General features: G+C 43.6%; 1 protein-coding gene across 6 annotated transcripts in view; it reads right to left on the bottom strand.

Moving 5' to 3' along the window:
- GCNT1 (glucosaminyl (N-acetyl) transferase 1, core 2) overlaps positions 1–23,555 on the bottom strand; it is an 80,653-nt gene that overhangs the window by 10,844 nt on the left and 46,254 nt on the right. Inside the window, exon 1 of one of the 6 annotated variants that reach the window (XM_025360700.1) lies at positions 8,689–8,871. The exons of the other annotated variants lie outside the window; for them this stretch is intronic. The gene's annotated coding sequence lies outside the window, so the exon portion shown is untranslated. Of the gene's footprint in view, positions 1–8,688; positions 8,872–23,555 lie in introns of those variants that run through there. 6 annotated transcript variants of the gene reach the window in all.

Here is a 23,555-nt window from a genome sequence, read left to right as displayed (position 1 = left end):
ACTGACTCCCCAAGGACTATTGTTGTGTGTCCCAGAGGCTGCTGTGACTGGAGCAAAATACCAACTACTGTGTTTGATGTCAAAGCCATGCCAGTTATCTCGAAGGACGGTGACCCAAGTGAGGGAGCCCAAATGCCACCCAAGACAGGTCAAGGGAAGGAGCAGGAAGCAGATAAGATTACAAGGCAAAGGCCTTGCCATTCAGGGTGGAGTTCTTTCCGGCCAATTGCACTTTTATAGCCTCATCTCATCTCAGGGTATTTGGTCTGTGTCCCCACCACTCCCTTGCCCTGCTTGGAGGGTAGTCGCTGACACCTGACTGCTGTCTGTGACTCCCTGCAGTGAGCTGCTTAGTTCCTCTGTGGTCTCACACTGAACAAACAGCTGAGACCCTAACTGTGGCTGGCCATGAGGAACCAGCCAAGTTCTTCTGCTAAAAATTTAGATCTACTGTCTTTTTTTTTTTTTTAATTTTTGTTTTTAGTAGAGATGAGGGTCTCACCATTGTGGCCAGGCTGGTCTCGAACCCCTGACCTCAAGTGATCCACCCACCTCTGCCTTCCAAAGCACTGGGATTATAGGCATGAGCCACCTCACCCAGCCCTATTCTTTCTTCTGACTGCCAGAGAAGAGTTCTGTTTCTATTTCCCCACACTTGCAGGGACTGAAGATATCTAAAAGCATACTCTGTTTAAGATAAAATGATAATAAGCAATTTTTCAAAAAAGCCTAAGTCCCTCAAACACAAAGAATATAACTGAAGTAGCAGCATCAAAAATTTGAAAGTTAGAGGTAGTGAATGATAACTGCCCACTGCACTCCAGCCTGGGCAAAAGAGTGAGATCTCAGAAAGCTGAATCCTAAAGCGGACTATAGGGAAAGCTGACACCGTGCAATTTACAGCCCACCTTCTGCTGAAGGGTAGACTAAAATAGAGCAATGCTTTCCGAATTCTGAAGGAAAACTATTTTCAATTTGGAATTCTAAGTAACCAGCCAAGCTATTGGTAGAATGTGATGTAACAGAAAGGCATTTTTATACCAGCAAAGTCACATGCACCTTTCTCAGCAGGTTTACTATGAGAAGCATGCCACTAAAAGATGAAATTCAGCAGCAACTGTAAGAGCATTAACATCACTAACCTGGAGTGCTTAATACGCTCTGGAACTCTTCTAAACAACTTACCTGTATTAACACATTGAATCTTCAGGAGAATGCTACATAGAAAGTATTATTTTCCAGATGAGGAAACTGAGGCATAAAGAGGTTAAATAGCTCTTCCAGCATCACATGGCTAGTAAGCAGAAGAGCTAGGCTTCAAATCCACATAATCTGGCCCCCAAGTTTGTGCTCTACTGTCCATGAAGAAAAAGACACGATCCAGCCAGGCATAGCGGCTCACGCCTATAATCCCAGCACTTTGGGAGGTTGAGGCAGGCAGATCACTTGAGGTCTGGAGTTCGAGGCCAGCCTGGCCAACATGGCGAAACCTCATCTCTACTGAAAATACAAACATTACCCAGATGTGGCGCGCGTCTGTAATCTCAGCTACTTGGGAGGCTGAGGCAGGAGAATCACTTGAACCTGGGAGGCGGAGGTTGCAGTGAGCGAGATTGAGCCACTGCACTTCAGCCTGGGTGACAGCAGAGTGAGACTTTGTCTCAAAAAAAAAAAAAAAAAAAAAAAAAAAAGGAAGAGACAGGATCCAGTAATCAAGGGACCCAATATAAATGAGGCAACAGAAATCCTAAGATTACAAAGGGAGAGCCCAAGATGATGGTTGCGTGGGAGTACTAGGAAGAAACCAGTCCTTAATTAAAGCAAGTGAACAGCTCCAGAAAATATCTGAGATGAAACAGAGAACCCCTGCTGTAAATTAATGGATTTAGAGGAAGACTTTGTTAACTAAGGTAGAGTTCAGAATTAAATAAGTAAAATGCAGGCCAGGTGCGGTAGCTCACACCTGTAATCCCAGCACTTTGGGAGGCCGAGGCAAGCTGATCACTTGAGGTCAGGAGTTCAAGGCCAGGCTGGCCAACACGGCAAAACCCTGTCTCTACTAAAAACACAAAAACTTAGCTGAGTGTGGTGGCATGCACCTATAATCCCAGGTGCTTGGGAGGCTGACGCAGGACAATCGCTTGAACCTGGGAGGTGGAGGTTGCAGTTAGCTGAGACAGCACCACTGCACTCCAGCCTGGGTGACGGAGTGAGACTCCATCTCCAAAAAACGTAGAAGTGCATATAATAAACAAACAATATGAAAAAATGCCATTGAGTACAAGTGAGTAAAATATGCCAACAAGTACGTACAATAAAAGAAATCATGGTCGGGCGTGGTGGCTCATGCCAGTAATCCCAGCACTTTGGGAGACTGAGGTGGGCGGATCATGAGATCAGGAGTTCGAGACCAGCCTGGCCAACACGGTGAAACCCCATCTTTACTAAAAACACAAAAATTAGCCGGGTGTGGTGGCGCGCGTCTGTAGTCCCGGCTACTCAGGAGTCTGAGGCAGGAGAATCACTTGAATCTGGGAGCCAGAGGTTGCAGTGAGCCAAAATGGTGCCACCGCACTCCAGCCTGGGCAACAGAGTGAGACTCTTATCTCAAACAACAAAAAAAAGCAATCATGGTATGCTAGGCTCAGTTTATACATGGTTATAATAATACAAACATTGAGTTGTGGTCAAACAAAAAGCACGACAATATACAGAGCGTCTCAAAACTATTTTCATAATAATACTAGGCCATTCTGCACCCTTTTCACTCCCTCTATTATATACAGTGCAGTTTTCCAGGGGCTACATGTGTTTGTTCTCAACAGAGTAAGTGCAGAAGTATCATAATTCAGGTATTTTCTATTAAGCCAAACAGTAAAAGAGATGTGCAAAAATACAAAAACACTGTTATTCTTCTAACTTTTCTAAAAAGATTTTCACAAGAAATTACTTATGTTAAAATAAAGGGCTTATTGTTATTTTCACAGAAGTAATACTTAAGATTGTTTCTTTTTTTTTTTTTAAGACAGGGTCTCACTCTGTCACCCAGTCTGTAGTACAATGTCATGATCTTGGCTCACTGCAGCCTGGGTTCAGGTGATCCTTCCACCTTAGCCTCTCAAGTAGCTGCAACCACAGGTGCACCCGACCGGTGTCTCTTTTTTTTTTGTTTTTTGTAGAGATAGGGTCTCACTATGATGCCCAAGCTGGTCTCAAACTTGGTCTTGAATTCCCAGCCTCAAGCAATCCTCCTGCGTTGGCCTCCCAAAGTGCTAGGATTACAGGCATGAGCCACTATGTCCAGCTTCAGTTTTACTTTCTAATAGAATACATACCAATAGATATAACCCACATAAACAAAAGCTCTTTGTGATCCTCAGTGATTTTTTTGAGTATAAACAGTGCTGAAATAGAAAAGTTTTCAGGCCAGGCATGGTGGCACACACTTACGATCCCAGCGACTTGCAAGGTTGAGGTGGGAAGATCACTTCAGCCCAGGAGTTCCAGATCAGCCTGGAACAACCCGAATCAACATAGCAAGACCCCATGTCGTATTTCAAAATACATACACACGACAGAAAGGTTTTCAGAATCGTTCACTTTGGGGATGAGAGACAGCCAGGAAATGAATCCAAGTGTGGTGGAGGGTTTTGGTTGAAAGAGGATTAAACTCTCCTTAATGGTCAGGTGGGGTGGCTCGTGTCTGTTATCCCAGCACTTTGGGAGGCTGAGGTTGGAGGATCATTTGAGCCCAAGAGTTTGAGACTAGCCTAAGCAAAATGGTGAGATACCATCTCTACAAAAACAAGAAAAATTCAAAAATTAGCTGGGTGTGGTGATGCATGCCTGTAGACCCAGCTACTCAGAAGGCTGAGATGGGAGGATCACATGAGCACAGGAGTTCGAGGCTACGGTGAGCTACAATTGCACCACTGCACTCTAGACTGGGTGACAGAGAAAGACCCTGTCTCTATTAAAACAAACAACAACAACAACAACAAAACCTCTTTAATAGTAGAAAGAACTTAAAGCTGAATAATTTAGAAACCGTGTAAGCATTATTATTTAGAGATACGAAAATACCCAACTAAAGAAATCTGTAAAAAGTTGAAAATGGTTATCTTCAGGGCTATGCAGCAGAGAATGTTAGCCAGTAGTCACATGCAACTATTGAGCACTTGAAATGAGGCTAGTCTCAACAAATAATTTTTATTTTAATTAATTACATTTTAAAACTTGAAGCAGTATAAAATCTTTCTCTTAAACACATTACTGTTTTGGTAAGACTATATTTCACTTTAACCACCACATCATGCAAGATACTATTATTACATCGTAACAGAAATATTAGACGCATGTATCATTTCAATATTTCACTAATAATTTTATATTGTTTACATACTAACATTATAAAATTCTGATATACCAAAGATAATATACTGTTAATTTGGCCAGGTGCAGTGGCTCACACCTGTAATCCCAGTACCTTGGGAAGCTGAGGCAGGAGGACCACTTGAGTCCAGGAGTTCGAGACCAGCCTGGTCAACACAGTGAGGCCACCATCTCTACAAAAAAAAAAAAAAAATTAGCCCAGTGTGGTGGCGCACGCCTGTAGTCTCAGCTACCCGGGAGGCTGAGGTGGGAGGATCATCTGAACCCAGGAAATCAAGGCTGCAATGAGCCAAGATCACACCACTGCACTCCAGCCTGGGTAAGAGAGCAAGACCCTGTTTCAAAAGGAAAAAAAAAAAAAAATTTGTACCTGTTTTTTTTTTTTTGTTTTTTGAGACAAAGTCTCACTCTGTTGCCCCAGGCTGGAATGCACTGTCCTCAGCGCACTGCAAGCTCCACCTCCCGGGTTCACGCCATTCTCCTGCCTCAGCCTCCCGAGTAGCTGGGACTACAGGCGCCTGCCACCACGTCCAGCTAATTTTTTTTGTATTTTTAGTAGAGCTGGGGTTTCACTGTGTTAGCCAGGATGGTCTCGATCTCCTGACCTTGTGATCCGCCCGCCTCAGCCTCCCAAATTGCTGGGATTAAAGGCGTGAGCCACCGTGCCCAGCCCTGGTTCTTTTTATTTAATGCTGCTACTAGAAAATTTTATTTCTCACATTATATTTCTATTGGACAACGGAGTTCTAGGGAGCAGGAAATTTGGGGGGCCATTGGGAGAAGCATGCTGTTTTTCATAAGTACAACTCTTTGTTGGGAGGCAATTCTCTGTGAGTGCCTTGCATTTCTGTACATCTTGCAAGTGAGGTACTGTCTTTTTGTTCCAGATAATTTTTTCAAGGCTATTTTTATAGCAAACAGCCTAGAGAGAAATGGTGTTTCCCTCCCTAGCAAAGGGCAAACCTTCTTACTGACAACATAATAAAGACGATGTCACCTGGGGCAAAGCACAGCATGCTTACTGCCCACTATAAAAGATTTGGTTTCTCTAAGCTCAGGATTTCTTTCCCATAATGCAACCCACTGTTTGTAGTTATCACTTGGCCCTCTTCATACTGCTCTGTGGGAAGTAAGGCTCTAGCAACCTGTAGGAAAACTGCTGATCCTCTGCGACTGCTTAATACAGGTCATAAATGGCACTTCACCTCTGGCCCAGAAGTCTGTGTCTTTTGCCAGGATCCATGAAAATTGTAACAGGCTTGTTAGCTTTCAAGTAGGGTAAAATCTCAGACCCTTCATAGCTCTTGACACGCTTGTGGAAATATCTTCTTTTTTAAATCACGTGCATTTATAACTCTGATTAAAATAAGAACTACATTTTAAAAAAGCCTTACAGGTAGTGATAAAATTAAGATCTATAAAGATGGTAATCGGTTTTTATATATAACTGATACAAATCAATATTCTAAAGCAGGGGTGTCCAATCTTTTAGATTCCCTGGGCCTTATTCCCTGGAAAAAGAATTGTTTTTGGCCACACATAAAATTCACCAACACTAACAATGGCTGATGAATTCAAAAAAAAAAAAAAAAAAAAAAATCACAAAAAAAATCTCATAATGTTTTAAGAAAGTTTACACATGTATGTAGGACAGAACTCAAAGCCATCCTGGGCTGTGGGATGACAAGCTTGTCCTAAAGTCTTGATTAAGCAGAATGGGTACAGGAATTTCCTTTCCTTCATTCTGGTTTCTTTTTACAATTTCAGCCACTATTTAATCATACATATATATATTTTATTTTGAGACGGAGTCTTGCTCTGTCGCCCAGGCTGGAGTGCAGTTGCACAATCTCCCAGGAGATTACAGGCACACGCCACCAATCTGGCTAATTTTTGTATTTTTAATAGAGACGGGGTTTCACCATGTTGGCCAGGCTGGTCTCGAACTCCTGGCCTCAAGCAATCCTCCCACCTTGGCCTCCCAAAGTTCTGGGATTACAGGCGTGAGACACCACGCCCAGACTTTTTTTTTCTTTTTTCTGAGTAATCCTATATTAAAACATATTTTGTAATTATATAAAAATGTTAAAATACATAATGAAATTTGATGCCTTCTAAGTTAGATGAAATTAAATAAAATTAGGTTTCATCTGTGTAGTTTACATACAGAAGAAAAAATAGCAGTTCTCCATACCTGAATTAATGACATGAAAAGTTCTATAGAATTTTTTTCATGTAATCATTATACTACTTTGAGACAAAATGTCATTTAAATAACCCTTGCATTTCAATCAGTAATGAAAATAGTTTTTATTAGCACGTTAACAGAAGAAAAAGCATCCTCTCTTTCCCCATGCTCTCTCTCCCAAAGGCATACCAGGGACACACCAGCTGACAGCCTGGGGGAAGAACCCACTCGCACCCTTTCTGCCTATTGACTTTGCAGGAAAGATGAAATACACCTCAGTCTATGCCACAAAGTGGAAAACCGTAAATTCGTCAGGAGGAAAAGAAAGGATCCAAGAAGGATCAATTACAATTGACCTGAATCTTGAAAATGGGTAAGATTTAGATATTAGAAAATAGGAGAGAAATGCTTTTCTGACTTCTTGGCTTGCTCAGTTAGGGGAAACCTGAAGCAAAGGAAGCCTGCCAGGAAGAGGAGATTGTGATAGCAATGAAAAGCAGTTTTAAAAACAAGAGGAAGGTGAGTAAGAGATAACAGCTGTTTGCCACTTAGGTTCCGAAACCCTAAGGACGTCCTTCTGCACTCTATTATGACACGAAATCTGTTTCTCAATATGGTGAGCCACGATGAGTAAATTTGTAAGCACGTCTATGCAAACAAGGGCAAGTTTCAGTAATGAAACAGTAATGATAAACGGGGTCACTGTCACTCAGACACGCAAACAGAATGATTTAAATGATCTCACAGAAACGAGCCCACCTGAGAAGTAGGCTGCAGAAAGTTCTGCAAAGGAGGAGCCACAGCAGTGGCTCCAGAGCCAGTTCTGCCCTCCCCTGGGATGATCCCTCTTGTGTATAATGAGGTTTGCCTGGTAATTGTGCAAAGGCTAAAACTGTCCCCCAAAAATAAGGAAATGGAGAAAAGCCAAAACATTCTGGAAACTTTTTTTTTTTTTGGTGAAAAGTATATATATACACACACACACACACAAGAATAAAGGCCAAAGCTGTTCTCATCTGATCTCTCTTTAAACACAAAATGCGCTGGGCATAAAGGCTCACGCTTGTAATCCTAACGTTTTGGTAGGCCGAGGTGCTGCGGATTACTTCAGCTCAGGAGTCTGAGATGAGCCTGGGCAACATGGTGAAACCCTGTCTCTACCAAAGATACAAAAATGAGCCAGGCGTGGTGCATACCTGTGGTCCCAGCTACTTGGGAGTCTGAGGTGGGAAGACTATTGGAACCTGGAAAGTCGAGGCTGCAGTGAGCTATGATTGCCCCACTGCACTCCAGGATAGGTGACAGAGCGAAGGGCTGTCTCAAAAAAAATAAAAATAAACATGAAATGGTATCTTGAAAGGATGAAAGAACACCCAATACCTGGCCTGGACGAATCCTTTTCCCAAGAACCTGGAGACGATACATTAATGGAACCAAAAAAGAAAAGAAGGGGAAGGATGAAATGAGGGCAACCAGCAGGGCAGACCTGATACACAAGAATGATCCTGCTAAGGGCTCCCCCTTCTCAGGCCCATCTCTTTTCTCCATCATGTTTGGCCACCATAGCGGGGCCCACGGCAAATCAGCAGGGCTTGCATATTCTAGCTGCAGTTCAGTACCAAAGCAAGAATGAAAATGAGAAAATGTAGGAATTCAAAAAGGATTCTACAATCATATGCTCTCAAGACATTAGTATTTGTGTTTTCAACAGCAAAAAAGTCACCCCAAAACCTCTGCTGTTAGTTGCAGTGCTTTCTCAATACCAATATAAACCTCTTTAAATTTAAAATGTATTGCTAGAAATACATATGTGGCTTTACCCATACAAATTTCATTAATTCCTTTGAAAGCCAAAGGAATGTCCATGATTGTATCGTATCCAAATGAAGACCATCCTAATGGTTAAGAAAAGCAACTGATAAACAAGATGTAGTATATCCATACAACAGATCAGTATTTGGTTTTAAGAAGGAATGAAATTCTGGCTCAGGGTACAACATGAATGAATCCGGGAGGCATTATGCTAACTCAAATGTGAGACGCAACAGAACAGATATGCTATTGCGTCTGGAATTTATTCCTCCCGGGGGGTTCTGGATCTCACTGACCAAGAATGAAGCCGCCGACCCTCCCGGTGAGAGTTAAAGATGGTGTGTCCGGAATTTGTTCCTCCACACGTTCAAATGTGTCCCGAGTTTCTTCCTTCCAGTAGGTTCGTGGTCTCCCTGACCTGTCAGGAGTGAAGCCGCAGACCTTCGCAGTGAGTGTTAACAGCTCTCAAAGGTGGCCTGTCCGGAGTTATCTGTTCCTCCGGTGGGTTCGTGGTCTCGCTGACTTCAGGAATGAAGCCGCAGACCCTCGTCAATGAGTATTACAGCTCATAAAGGTATGGCGGACCCAAAGAGTGAGCACCAACAAGACGTTCTGCGAAAACCCAAAAGAACCACGCTTCCACAACTTCGAAGGGCACTAGACCCGGTTGCTGCTGCTGGCTGGAATGGCCAGCTTGTATTCCTTTGTCCCTGCTCACATCCTGCTGATTGGTCAATTTTACAGAGCGCTGATTGGTCCACTTTACAGAGCGCTGATTGGTCCATTTTAAAGAACGTTGATTGGTCCATTTTACAGAGTACTGATTGGTCCATTTTACAGAGTGCTGATTGGTGCATTTACAATCCTTTAACTAGACACAAAAATTCTCCAAGTCCCCACCGGACTCAGAAGCCCAGCTGGCTTCACCTGTCACTATGATTCTACTTACAGAGGTACCTAGAGTAGTAAAATGTGCAGAGGCAGAAAGTAGCGTGGTAGTTTCCAGGGCTGGGGGAGGGAAGAATGGGGAGCTAATGTTTCCATGAGAACAGAGCTTCTGTTTGGGATAATGAAAAGTTCTAGGAATGGATAGTGTGAGATGGCTGCACAGCAGTGCGCATATGCTTAATGCACTGAATTTCCTCAGATTTAACCTTGGGAGTTTTCAACCTCTTTGTTATGATTTTAAGAGATGCAGCTGGCTTACTATGTGACTAGATGCACCTTCAGAGCAGGCAAGTGAATGAGATGAAGAATGTTACATGGAAGAGGCTTTTTTTTTTTTTTTTTTTTTTGGAGACAGAGTCTCACTCTGTCGCCCAGGCTAGAGTGCAATGGCATGATCTAGGCCCACTGCAACCTCTGCCTCCCAGGTTCAAGCAATTCTCCTGCCTCAGCCTCCTGAGTAGCTGGGATCACAAGCACGCACCACCAGGCCCAGGTAATTTTTGTATTTTTAATAGAGACGGGGGTTTCACCATGTTGACCAGGCTGGTCTCAAACTCCTGACCTCGTGATTCCCCCACCTCGGCCTCCCGAAGTGCTGGGATTACAGGTGTGAGCCACCGCTCCCGCCCCAGAAGAGGCTTTTTAAAATTAATTTAAGAGGCTGGGCACAGTGGCTCATGCCTGTAATCCCAGCACTTTGGAAGGCCAAGGTGGGCAGATCACGTGAGGCAAGGATTTCGAGACCAGCCCGGCCAACATGGTGAAACCCTGTCTCTACTAAAAATACAAAAATTAGCCAGGTGTAGTGGTGCACACCTGCAGTCTCAGCTACTCGGGACGCTGAGGCATGAGACTCGCTTGAACCTGGGAGGCAGAAGTTTCAGTGAGCTAAGATTGCACCACTACACTCCAGCCTGGTGACAGAGTAAGACTCTGTCTCAGTAAATAATAAAAAAAAAACCTTAATTTAAGAGAAGACAGTGAAGAAAAATATATTAGCATATAGGTAGGTATGACCTCAGGTTGTCTGAAAAAAAAAATAACCTTTTTGAGTTTAGTGTCATGAAAGTTTAGAGACAAAAGAACAAAGGTTGTCCAACTTTCTCCAAAAGGTCAGTGTGTTTCCGACTGCCTATGCACCTTTACTGTTACCCAATTTGCTTAAAGTCTAAGTAACAGCGAAACTCACTTTTACATGATAAAAACCTGTCCTCTCAGGCAGGAGACTTCATTTGCAGAGGCTGACTTTGATGGGCTTGTGCAGAAATATCTATATATATATACATACAAAAACCAGTTTTTTTTTTAATAGCAATCTTCAACCTCATTATCACTGCAGACCAAAAATGAGAATAAAAGATCTCATTGTCTACTTTGAAATTCCACACTAAAGAGTAATGGACTTTTTTCTTTTTCTCAAATCTAAAAGTAGGTAGTTTATAATACCAAATAGAACACCACAGTTTTATGGAAACAAAATTTTAGTTTGGAAAATTAAAGTTCATGTTGTCCCCTCTTAAAGATGAGGTGGCCCTGGGTTTTTGGCCCTGAGGTCACTCATCCTGTGTGTCACATGGGCCACACGTCTTGGGTTTTCTAAACAGTCCCAATTGCAAGTACGTGAGGCTCCTAAATGGCTTGGTCTCAGAAATGCTAGTTCCCAAATTCTAGATTCCTTGTTTTTAGAGGTAGCCCTCAAATCTGGATTTTCAGTTTGCTAAATGTGGCTGTCAGAGTAAGCATCCTTATTCCAGATGACAAAATAGAAGGCTAACCATTAGCAAAAATGAAAAGCACTCTCTGCCCAATTTCCTCTACATGTTCAAAATCCAGCTCAACCCCTTCCCGTGGTCCTTTCCCAAACCACAATGATTGCCCCTCTTTGAAATCCAACATCATTCACTGTTGGAGGCCACAGAGCAAAACAGAAGTGTGAAGTCAAACAGAAGTGAAGCCATAGCCCATGCTACTTCCTAAATGCATGGTTTCCGCAAGTTGCTTAACCTCTCTGAGCCTTAGTTTCCTTATCTGAAAAATGAAGATATCGTAATGACCCATCTCATTTGGTCAGTGATGATTAAGTAACCTGCAAAGTGCCAAGCACAGTGACCGGTACACACAGCAGATGCTCAATAAACAGGAATTATCGTCGTCTCTCACTTCAGCACTGAATCCCACATCACTCTGTCTCTGTGAACCTATCCATGTGGATGCTTTGGAGTGGCCTCTGTCGAGTCTTAGGCTTGTCTCACACCCCTTTACCCACACTATTCCTTGGGTCTATTCAATTAGCATGAACTCAAAAAATAAAAAAAAAAAAAACAACAAATGTCCAAATATTACAAAATCCACTTCCTTTCTCCCAAAAAATGTAGGGCAGCATCTTGGATGCTTTGTGTTAAGTATGCCTTAATAGCTCATAGTCTTTTCCAGAGAAGGAAATGAAAGTTCAGTACTTACAGGTTCTAAATTATTGTCTGGGAGCCTAACATGATTTTAGATACTCTAAAATGTGTATCTAAAGATAAACCCAGGCCTGACGCAGTGGCTCAGGCCTGTAATCCCAGCACTCTGTGAGGCTGAGGTGGGAGCGTCACCTGAGGTCAGGAGTTCAAGACTAGCCTGGCCAACATGGCGAAACCTCGTCTCTACTAAAAGGACAAAAATAAGCCAGGCATGGTGGTTTCCACCTGTAGTCCTAGCTACATGGGAGGCTGAGGCAGGAGAATCGCTTGAACCTCAGAGGCAGAGGTTGCGGTGAGCAGAGATCACGCCATTGCACTCCAGCCTGGGAGGCAGAGCAAGACTGTCTCAAAACAAACAAACAAACAAAACCATAAAAAGAAACCCAGAAAACAACCTGCTTCTCTGGACTTTGGTCTCCTTACCTGCACAAAGAAGCAGCTGGACTCATGTAGGGGGTCCCCAATTCCTAAGTGATAAAGCACTTTGCTGTTCCTTAGCAGATGTGTGATGGGGCGGGGGGCAACTGTAAGGCAAAATACTACTATGTACTGTATTTCCCCGAGTCTGAGATCATTTTTTCCCTTACACTGATATTTTTCAAAATTGATACCCACTGACACAAAGTATGCTCATTACTGTGGTGGTGGTGGTGGTTTTTTTTTTTTTTTTTTTTTTAACTTCCTTTAGAGATGATTAGAGATGATTATCAAATGGATGGTGCTTTTACAAAGTTATCTCAGAATTTAGGAAACTGTTAATAATAAGCAAATACTTTGCCAAGCATTTTACATACCTTTTCTTATTTAATTCTCACAACCACCCTGTCAGTAGCTATTTTTATTCTCACTTACCAGGTAAAGAAACCCAGGCTTTCACTGCTCTGAATATGGTCATTTACTCCAGTTTACTGGGATTAAGAGGTGAGGCGAGGGCTCAGCCCAGGGCTGACTCCCGGGGGAACAAAGAGAAGAGAGCATAGTCTCTCTTTCTGGCCAAGAACAACACTGGATCCGGTTATTAACAGCTTCTAATTATACCTTGCCCTGCCTCCTAACCTTTCAAGGAGCTCGGAAATCTCCCAAATCTTCCTGCGGATATGAATGTTACAAACTCTCTTTCTGAAGGCTTCAGTGCTAAGACACATCAGAGCAACCTCTTCAACAGAGTCGCCTCAGGGACTTATTTGTGATCTAAGCTGTGACTGTGTCTTTAAACAGCTTCATAAACCTGAGCGGCAATCTTTATTCTCCATTTCACATCATCTAAATGATATTGTGGTACAGTTATTGAATTTGAAATTAGCACTAAAGCCAAGAACGAAGTAATGCTCATTGTAATGACATGAAAAGAGGTATGTGAGATGATGTGGTATTCACAGATGAGCTGCACCTCAGCACGTTCAGAGAAGGCCAGGCGTGGTGGCACGCACCTGTAATCCCAGCTACTCAAGAGGCTGAGGCAGGAGAATCGCTTGAACCGCGACAGAGTGAGACTCCGTCTGAAAACGAACAAACAAGCAAACAAAAAAAACAGCCTCCAGATAAATATATTATAAACACGCACTGGAAGAACTGTGAGAAGCACACACCCAAAACTATTCGGTGAGGATCTTCCTTTTTCGGAGAGAGGATGTTTATTCAAACACTGCTGAAATGTTTGCATTTGTTATGTTCACTTCAGTAATTTTCTTTAAAAATTGCCAACTGGGATAAAGTGGTGACAGTTCTCCAAAATAAGCTCCAATTAAATATATTTGCAAAGCATATAATTTCCCAAAAACAAAAATCCATTGACAATCTCACTTCACTGACACATCCTCTGTGTTCACGTTCCCCGTTCTCTTCTGGTACTTACCTTTGCACAATACACTCATATTTTTGCTCAGATGTAATAGCAGCAGGGATTTCAGTTTCTATTCTTTTTCGATTACTGGCTATCAAAGTATCTTCATTTGTTTTTGTCACAATTAGTTCGTCTTCTGGTTGGATATTAAGGGTATTTCCAAATTACACTGTTATAAACATGAACTATGAATAGCTTTGTATATTCATAGCTTTGTTTTCTCTTTGCTTTTAAAGGATTTCCTTGGAATTCCTAGGAGTAAGGATTTTAGGTCACTACTTGTAAGTTTCTATGCCTCTTGTCTGCCTTCCAAATAAACCATACTTATACTGTCCCTGGTAACATCTGGATACCATTTGCTCTAAATTTACTATACATTTTAATTATATATAATGTTAAATGACTGCATATGAATATACTGTATAATTATTTTTGCCGATATTGCAACTATAAAATGGTACATCATCAAGGTTTCATTTTGTGATTTGATTACCAGTGGCTGAATCTTTTCTTTTCTTTCCTTTCTTTTTCTGAGACAGGGTATCACTCTGTTACCCAGGCTAGAGTGCAGTGGCATAACCAAAGCTTACTATTATTATAGTCTTGACTTCCCAGGTTCAAAGCGATCCTTGTACCTCAGCCTCCTGAGTAGCTGGGAGTACAGGCACAGGCCACCATGCCTGGCTAATTTTTGTACTTTTTGTAGAGGCAAGGTCTTGCACTGTTGCCCAGGCTGGTCTTGAACTCCTGTGCTCGAGTGATCCACCTTGGCCTCCCAAAGTGCTGGGATGATAGGTGTGAGCCACTGTGCCCAGTCCTGAATATTTTCTTTTGGGTTTGTTTACATCTGAGATGCAGACGAGTACAGTGGCAATGATTTCAGCTCTCCAGCCTGCCCACCCCAGCAGGAGACCTGGGAGTTACCATTCCCCAACCCAAACTTCAGCAAATACTTAGCCTCTCCTAGCTTCAGTGTTTTCATTGTTTTTTTTAAAAAATTAACTTTAAACAATTTCATTGGGGAAATGATCATATATACCTTAGAGTTTTTATAAAAAGTGAGCTAACTTGTAACATGTTTATACTGTATTTGACAAATAATGAGTCCTTAATATTGGCAATGTATTATTATTCATTATTTTCCCTTTTCTGACTTTTGTTCAAATCTGAGCTCATGTCTAAGGGTAACTTTTTCAGACTTCAAAAATGAAAATCCGTATTTCAGGTTTACTAACAAATACTTCAATACACTCAACTCAATTCCATACTGAGAATATATTATACAAAACAGATTCCTAGGCTCTGGGGAGAAAAATACTCCCCATAAATAACACATACTCCCTGCTCTCCAGGAATTCACATAGTGGTTATTTGCTGAGATTTCTGGGGGAAATTATAGGCTTGGTCAATATAGTTACAAACTATTTTTAGAACAATGCATCCATTGTAGAGCTGAAAGAAACTTTAGGAAGCATCTAGTGTTGCTGGAAACAGCAGCTCTGGGAGCAATTACTAGGTCTTCAGGATAGGGGTGGAGTCTGTGGTCCCATAAATTACAAGAAACAAACGCATAAAGACAGACAAGTGTGGCAGGGCACGGTGGCTCACACCTGTAATCCCAGCACTTTAGGAGGCCAAGGCGGGCAAATCATCTGAGGTCAGGAGTTCTAGACCACCCTGGCCAACATGGTGAAACCCCGTCTCTACTAAAAACACAAAAATTAGCCAGCCACGGTGGTGGGTGCCTGTAATCCCAGCTACTCTGAAGGATGAGGCAGGGGAATTGCTTGAATCCGGGAGGCGGAAGTTGCAGTGAGCTGAGATCACGCCATTGCACTCCAGCCTGGGTGACAGAGCGAGACTCTATCTCAACGAGAGAAAAAGAAAAGACAAGACAAGATTCTCTGCTGCTGGTTTGGCTCCTTATTTCTTAGCCCTTAAGACAGTCATGTCTGCTGTAAATATTTAAAGACAGAGACATGGTATTCAGCATTTCTCAAACTTACATGACAAAGAAAACTTAAGAGCATATTGTAAGTCCATAACAAAAATGTCCATCTAGCCCCAAGTTGCATCCTCCTCTGTAACTCAGGAAAAAGCTGAGGCCCTGGGGCATAAGTGGCTTTTCTAAGGGTCAAGATCTAGTGGAAAGCTGCCTTTAACCAGAGCCTGCAGCTTCACCCTTGTGGGTATGTGTCCTTTCACGCTCTGCTGCAGTCCCTTCACCCAATTCTACTTTTTTGGGAGGGAGGGGCACCCACAGAACCCCAAAAGAGACATCTGACATTTCTCTGTGGTGTCAGTCACACATTCTCTGTTCTCATTTCCTTTTTTTCTTTGAGACAAAGTCTCGCTCTGTTGCCCAGGCTGGAGTACAGAGGCGCGATCTTGACTCACTGCATCCTCCGCCTCCCGGGTTCGGGTTCAAGTGATTCTCCCACCTCAGCCTCCTGAGTAGCTGGAATTACAGGCAAATGCCACCACACCCAGCTATTTTTGTTTTATTTTTAGCAGGGACAAGGTTTCATCATGTTGGCCAGGCTGGTCTTGAACTCCTGACCTCAAGTGAGCTGCCAGCCTCAGTCTGCCAAAGTGCTGGCATTACAGGCGTGAGCCACCATGCCCAGCCCCTGGTCCATTTTTAGAAAATATTTACGGGAGGCTGATGTGGGAGTCAGCTGAGCTGACTCGGGGGAGGCTGCAGTGAGCCGTGATCGTGCCACTGCACTCCAGCCTGGGCAACAAAGTGAGACCAGTCTCAAAAAAAAAAAGGAAAAAAAAAAAATTTACATCTTATTTTGACCCAAAATAATATTACTGAGCATGACCAATCTACCTCATAGTGCTAACTTCTGATATGCTGCAAAATCATATCTACCATCAAAAACTGGTCTCTTTCCTAATGGGAGAATACAGCACAGAGGACATGCCTCAAAATGGTCAGAAATGTCTTTGGAAAACACTTATGTTAAAGGTACTAATTTCCACTTATACATTTTTTTTTTTTTTACATCCTGTATTTTTATAGCCATGCCTCTTATTTTCAGGGAACTCATAAGTTTTCTGACACAAGTAATCAACAACAAAATTGGTGGGTTGTTTATTACTGACTTGAAAAACACTTCTTCCGCGTAGCAGTGAGACATACATGCATGGGTTTTTATCTATACCCTGGGGTTTATGGAAGTTAAGCGCCCTAGGCAGGGGCACATTCCTGGGATGGCCATACTCCAGCAGCAGATATAGCGTGTGCTTCAGGCTTTTTAATTGCAAACCAGGTTTTGTTAATTAGCATAAGTAGTGTGAGAACCAGATCCTCCTAGGTGAATACAAGGACTGCGTTAGTTAGCATAACAGATGTAAGAAATGTGTAGACAACGGATGAGATCAGGAGGTTCCACCTATATGAAAGGATTAGGGATATTTCAGAGGCAAGTTCTGCATTTACATGAAGAGGACAAACAAGCCTGGCCAGCCCCAAAGTCTGGGATAGTGTCCTAAGCGCATTCCTGGGTCCAGCTGCTGATTTCAGGAAATTCTTGATTACTTGACCCCTGCTGAATCCTGCACCAACCAGAAGACTACTGCAAATTCTACATTAAGTGGCTTCTTTAAAAAAAAATTAATTTTTAATTGACAAATAATAATTGTGTATATTTATGGGGTATAATGTGATATTTTGATATATGTATACATTATGGAATGATAAAATATACACATTTCAAGAGAAACAAGACATGTATACAACATATTTATCACTCTTTAGTTTGAGCACTTTTTTTTTTTTGAGACAGGGTCTCGCTCTGTCACCCAGGCTTGAATGTAGTGGCCCAATCACGGTTCACCACAGCCTCGACTCCTGGGCTCAAGCAGTCCTCCCACCTCAGCCTCCTGAGTAGCTGGGACTACAGACACACACCACCACACCCAGCTAATTTCTGTATTTTTATGTAGAGATGGAGTTTTACCATGTTGCCCAGGCTGGTCTCGAACTCCTGGGCTCAAGCGATCTGCCTGCCTTGGCCTCCCAGAGTGCTGAAATTACGGGCATGAGCTACCACACCCAGCCTGAGCACTTACTTTTAATCCAGCAGTAATTTTCTTTTCCACTGGATAAACTGGAGTGGTATATCATGAGAAAGAGGCTGTTTTAAAGTTCACCAGCCAGCGAGTTCTCAGACTACTATATAAATATATGTATATATTTCATTTACATTATATACATGGCATATCTATATAGTTACATTTACACTTGACTTAGAGTCAAAGTCATATACACATACCCAGGACTTTGATTCAAAGTTTTTCATGACAAGCATGTAAAATTTCTTAGTATAGACCCTAAGAGTATCCTTAATATGTTTATTTAAAAATTATATGTGTATACTACTGTTCCTGGGGGGTCCTTCCTCCCAGAGCTCCCAAGATGGTGGGGGGTGCTTCCAAAATGGCGGCAAGTCTTGTGTTCTCTGACCTGGGGTTCTTGGCCTCACGGATTCCAAGGAATGGAATCTTGGGCCATGTGGTGAGTGTTACAGCTCTATTAGAAGCTGTGGGTCATGGAAGAGAACTGTGGAACCCAGTGACTAGTGTTCAGCTCGATTAGGATGAACCCAGGCACTTAGCCGTGCAGGAACAATGGCAAGCTTTAGGCCAATTAGGAGTGGCAGTGGGTGCCTCCCTGGATCAGGAGCACAGCGGACACCCTGCCAGATCTGGAAGGATGGAAGTCAGCGGCAGGTCTACCATGGCAGCAAACAGCAGTGGTGGATGGCGAGTGAAAGTTCAGCTCAAGCCCTAACACGGACCAGAAGAGAGTGCAATTGCAAGATTTAATAGAGTGAAAACAGAGCTCCCACACAAAGGGAGGGGACCCAAAGAGGGTAGCCGGCTCAAATGCCTGGGTTTATATCCCGATCATTGTCCCTCCTGCTGTGCTCTCAGGAGATAGATGACTGGCTATTTCTTTACCTCCTGTTTTTGCCTAATTAGCATTTTAGAGAGCTTTCTTTCCTACCTGATTGGTCGGGTGTGAGCTAAGTCGCAAGCCCCCTGTTTAAAGATGGATGCAGTCACCTTCCCAGCTAGGCTTAGGGATTCTTAGTGGGCCTAGGAAATCCAGCTAGTCCTGTCTCTCACTACTGTACTAATAAATTACATGTATCATAATACAAAAACTTGGAAGATGCAATAAAACCTATTACTTCAATTACAGTAGTGCACTCCTGGTTCTGCTACCTAAATCTTGACACTTAGTTTCCTCTGTCCACCAATCACACAGGTTTTTGGTGAAATTCACCCAGTGGGTTTCAATAAATTGTAAAGACTAATAAAAATAGTCTGCAGGTGCCCTATAAAATTAACAAATGGATTAAAAACTCATTGATACTTTTCACTTAAAGTAGTTACACAATTCTATTTCCCAGTTTTTAATTTTTTTTTCCTTTGAGAGCTTTGGTAACTCACAAATGTACAACATTTTTTGGCAATATGTTCACATTACAATGAAAACATCTCCACACAGCCACTTCCCAAATGCCCCTCGGTAGCAGAAATTTATTTTGAAAAGTAATTCACTGTAAGACCCTCACGTTTACCTTGGATTTTTCCCTTCTCCCCAAAATATCTGACTACTGATAGGTATAGCAAAGTTGGAAAGAGGCAACACATTTGAAACCCCATCTTTCTGCTAAAGAGAGATGCAGACACCTGTAAGCTCAACCACTCTTACACATCTGGCAACAAGAGAACTAGGAATGCTCTGATGGGTGCAAAGGATGGCCCTGCTCCCTCCCCAGGGCATGGCAAAGGATGACAAAGCTTCTACAGACTAAAGCAATGATTCTTTCTCATGCCATGACATATATACCAAAAGGCAACCACGGAACTTCAGTTTCAGCTGTCTTCGCTGAAGGGAGAGGGCTGAGAGAAATGCAGTATCTCAGTATACCTATCACCGGCTCAGGGACAAGTCTAGGTTGAGAGATGCTCTAATTTAAAGGCTTTGTGTTTCTAAAGTTAAACAACTCGATGACACCCTATAGCTCCTAACTTGCAACATCTCGCAGTATGCTTGATAGCCAGGTGAGCAGGGCTCCAGCTAGGCAAGGAATCCCTGTCTCCTATCCACCTTAGATTAAGGAACCACATTCACCATACAGGACACAGGACTGAAGGAGGATCCGCACGCGGTGGCTCACACCTATAATCCCAGCACTTCGGGAGGCCCAGGCAGGTGGATCACCTGAGGTGAGGAGTTCGAGACCAGCCTGGTCAACATGGTGAAACCCTGTCTCTACTAAAAACACAAAAATTAGCCAGGCACAGTGGCATGTGCCTGTAATCCCAGCTACTCAGGAGGCTGAGACAGGACAATCGCTTGAACCTGAGAAGCGGAGGTTGCAGTGAGCTGAGATTGTGCCACTGCACTCCAGCCTGGGCAACAGAGCGAGACTCCGTCTCAAAAAAAAAAAAAAAAAAAAAACCAAAAAACTGAAGGAGGGCCCACTGGCACTCCTGACCTTAAATGCTTATAAAATTGTAAATAGAAGTTCTTACACTTCCTTTCAACACCCCCAAAGGACTGTCATTTGCTTCCTGCTCTGGATACCAATATGATCTCAACCTTGTTTTCTATCCTGCACAATTGGTCTTAGCCTTATTTTCTGTCCCACACAACTGACAAATGCTGTAAACTCCAGGCAGCAGGGACTGGAGCTCAACACAGCAGAGTGGCTTTAACTGGACTCGGGCCACTCAACAGGCAAGTAGCTCTCAATCTGGTTTGTACACTGGAACCGCAAGGGAGCTTTCAAAAAGGACCAATAACTGAGTCCCCCTACCAGATATTTGATGGAATTGGTATAGAGTTTGACCTGGGTGTCAGATTGTTTTAAAAGCTCCACAGGTGTTCCTAGTGTATAGCCAACACTGAGAACCATGACGTGGGACATGAACCTGCATGGTGTGGAAGGGGGTTGAAAAGGTCCCTCCCCTCCAGGACCGTCACCCCTAGTGGCTTTGATGCCCATCAGAAGATCAGCTGAGGCGGTGGCTCACGCCTGTAATCCCAGCACTTTGGGAGGCCAAGGCGGGCGGATAATGAGGTCAGGAGATCGAGACCATCCTGGCTAACACGGTGAAACCCTGTCTCTACTAAAAATACAAAAAATTAGCCGGGCGTGGTGGCGGGCACCTATAGTCCCAGCTACTCAGGAGGCTGAGGCAGGAGAATGACGTGAACCTGGGAGGCAGAGCTTGCAGTGAGCAGAGATCACACCAGTGCACTCCGGCCTGGGTGACAGAGCGAGGCTCCATCTCAAAAAAAAAAAAAGATCAACTGAGCATTTACTGCCTTTAGTTATCAAGCGTGTAAGGTCAAAGGTAGGAAGCAATTTGCAGAAAAAGCGGTGCAAGGCTATTTCAGGTGAACAGACAGGGCCAAGCTTCAAGGCAATCGTCATTCATAATACTTTCCAGGGAGCCAAACACAAAGCTTGGCACTAGAAAATGCTTACTAAATGCTGGTTGAAGAAATATCTGACTGCACACACAGACACACCCCAAACTCAGCCACTAGTTTTGCCACTTCCTTCAGAAAAAAGTCCTCACGATCCTGGTCCCAAAATCTAAAGCATCTTTATCCATCCTCTCCCTCCCTCCTTCCATCAGAGAACAATTTCTGCACTGTGTTCTCACCTTCTCTGAAAACTGGTCCTATCATTTATTTCACCCTCCTGCATCTTTAGGCTCTTCCTCTCTACCAGAAAATTCCCAGTAGTGGCCAGACACAGTGGATCATGCCTATAATCCCACACTTTGGGAAGCCAAGGTGGGCAGATTGCTTTAGCTCAGGAATTTGAGGCCAGCCTGGACAACACAGACGGTGAGACCCATCTCTAGAAAAAAAATACAAAAATTAGCCAGGCATAGTGCTGTGCACCCTTGGTGCTACTTGAAGGCTGAGGTGGGAGGATAGCATGAGCCCCAGGGGGTGGAGGTTGCAGTGAGCTAAGATTGTGCCACTGCACTCCAGCCTGGGCAACAGAGAGAGATCCTGCCAAAAACAAAACAAACAAACAAAATCCCAGTAGCATTAGAGCATGTTTAAATTTCTCCCATCTCAATCTGAAACAAAATAAAACAAAAACATCACAGACCCTTCATTTCCTCCCTGCCCCGCATGAATATCACACTTCTCAGTACCCTTAACAGGCCTCTCTTCTTCTACCAAATACAGTGATCAAACTGTATGGGTCCAGCCCTTTTCTCTTCTCATTCTATACCCTCTTTGGATGAGTGCTTTTTATGCAGTAATTACTTATATGCAACAGCTCCCAAACATGTATCTCCACCCCAGATCTCTTTCAGGAGTAGCAACTGTCTACTCCTCGTCTTTACTTGGATGTCTCACAAACAAAGCACACATCCAAAAAGGCATTATCTTCCCTCCCACACCTCGTGCCAAGCCGCTCCTCCTCCGGTGTTCTCAATCATCATAATGGTTCCACCATCCCATCCTACTCAGTTGTTTATGCCAGAAACTTCTGAATCAACCTTGTTACCTCCCTCTCCATCAACCATCTCCAAATAATCACCTCCTTCTTGCTGATTTTCACTACAAACCCAATCTCACTCCATCTCAATCCCTCCCTGTCATTAAGCTTTATCCAGTGCTGCTACACCATCCCTGGGTGACTGCAAAAGCACTGTTTGTTCACATCCACCCTCCTCCTCCCCAGGGTGGCCACATGATTGCACAGGCTGTGCCTGCACAAGTCTGGCTCAGGGGGCTAAAGCCTTTTGACCTGGCCCAGCTGGGACACAGTGCTGCATTTTTTCTAACTGGTCCACACAGAGTAGAAGCCTTTCTTGCATTTGCACAAAGACACCATACTTGCCAGCAGGACCTACCTCTCTAAACTATTCTCTACACAGCAACAGCAATCATTTTACAAACTCAAATTAGGCCAGGCACGGCGGCTCACACCTGTAATCCCAGGACTTTGGGAGGCTGAGGCAAGAGGATCTCTTGAGGTCAGGAGTTCAAGACCAGCCTGGCCAATATGCTGAAACCCCGTCTCTACTAAAAATACAAAAATTATCTGGGTGTGGTGACGCGCATCTTTAATTCCAGCTACTTGGGGCAGAGGTTGCAGTGAGCCGAGATTGCGCCACTGCACTCCAGTCTGGGTGACAGTGCAAGACTCCGTCTTAAAAAAAAAACCAAAAAAAAAACCACCTCAAATCAGAGTCAGGCACAGCAGTGCTTGCCTGTAGTCACAGCTACGAGGGAGGCTGAGGCAGGAGGATCACTTGAGCCCAGGAGTTTGACGGCAGTGTGCTATGATTGCTCCTGTGAAGCCACTGCACTCCAGTCCAAGCAACATAGCAAGACTGTCTCAAAAACAAAAAAAATCTCATTGGAAATTGGAGAAAATGAACTGGAGGAATGTGGGCAACACTACTGCCTGCTCTAACACGGAAATTTGAGAGGATATTTCACCATATCAGGGATCTGCCTAAGAACATTTCTGGGAAGAATGTAGGAAGTGCCACCTGGCCTAGTACCTGCCTTTGAGAAAATGTGAGAGAGATGAACTAAAGAAGTATATTCGGCCGGGCGCGGTGGCTCAAGCCTGTAATCCCAGCACTTTGGGAGGCCGAGACGGGCGGATCACGAGGTCAGGAGATCGAGACCATCCTGGCGAACACGGTGAAACCCCGTCTCTACTAAAAAATACAAAAAACTAGCCGGGCGAGGCGGCGGGCGCCTGTAGTCCCAGCTACTCGGGAGGCTGAGGCAGGAGAATGGCGTAAACCCGGGGGGCGGAGCTTGCAGTGAGCTGAGATCCGGCCACTGCACTCCAGCCCGGGCGACAGAGCCAGACTCCGTCTCAAAAAAAAA

Source organism: Theropithecus gelada, chromosome 15 (genome assembly GCF_003255815.1).
Source record: "Theropithecus gelada isolate Dixy chromosome 15, Tgel_1.0, whole genome shotgun sequence".
In the NCBI taxonomy this organism is placed as follows: Eukaryota; Metazoa; Chordata; class Mammalia; order Primates; family Cercopithecidae; genus Theropithecus; species Theropithecus gelada.
This window is presented reverse-complemented; position numbering and strand designations above follow the sequence as displayed.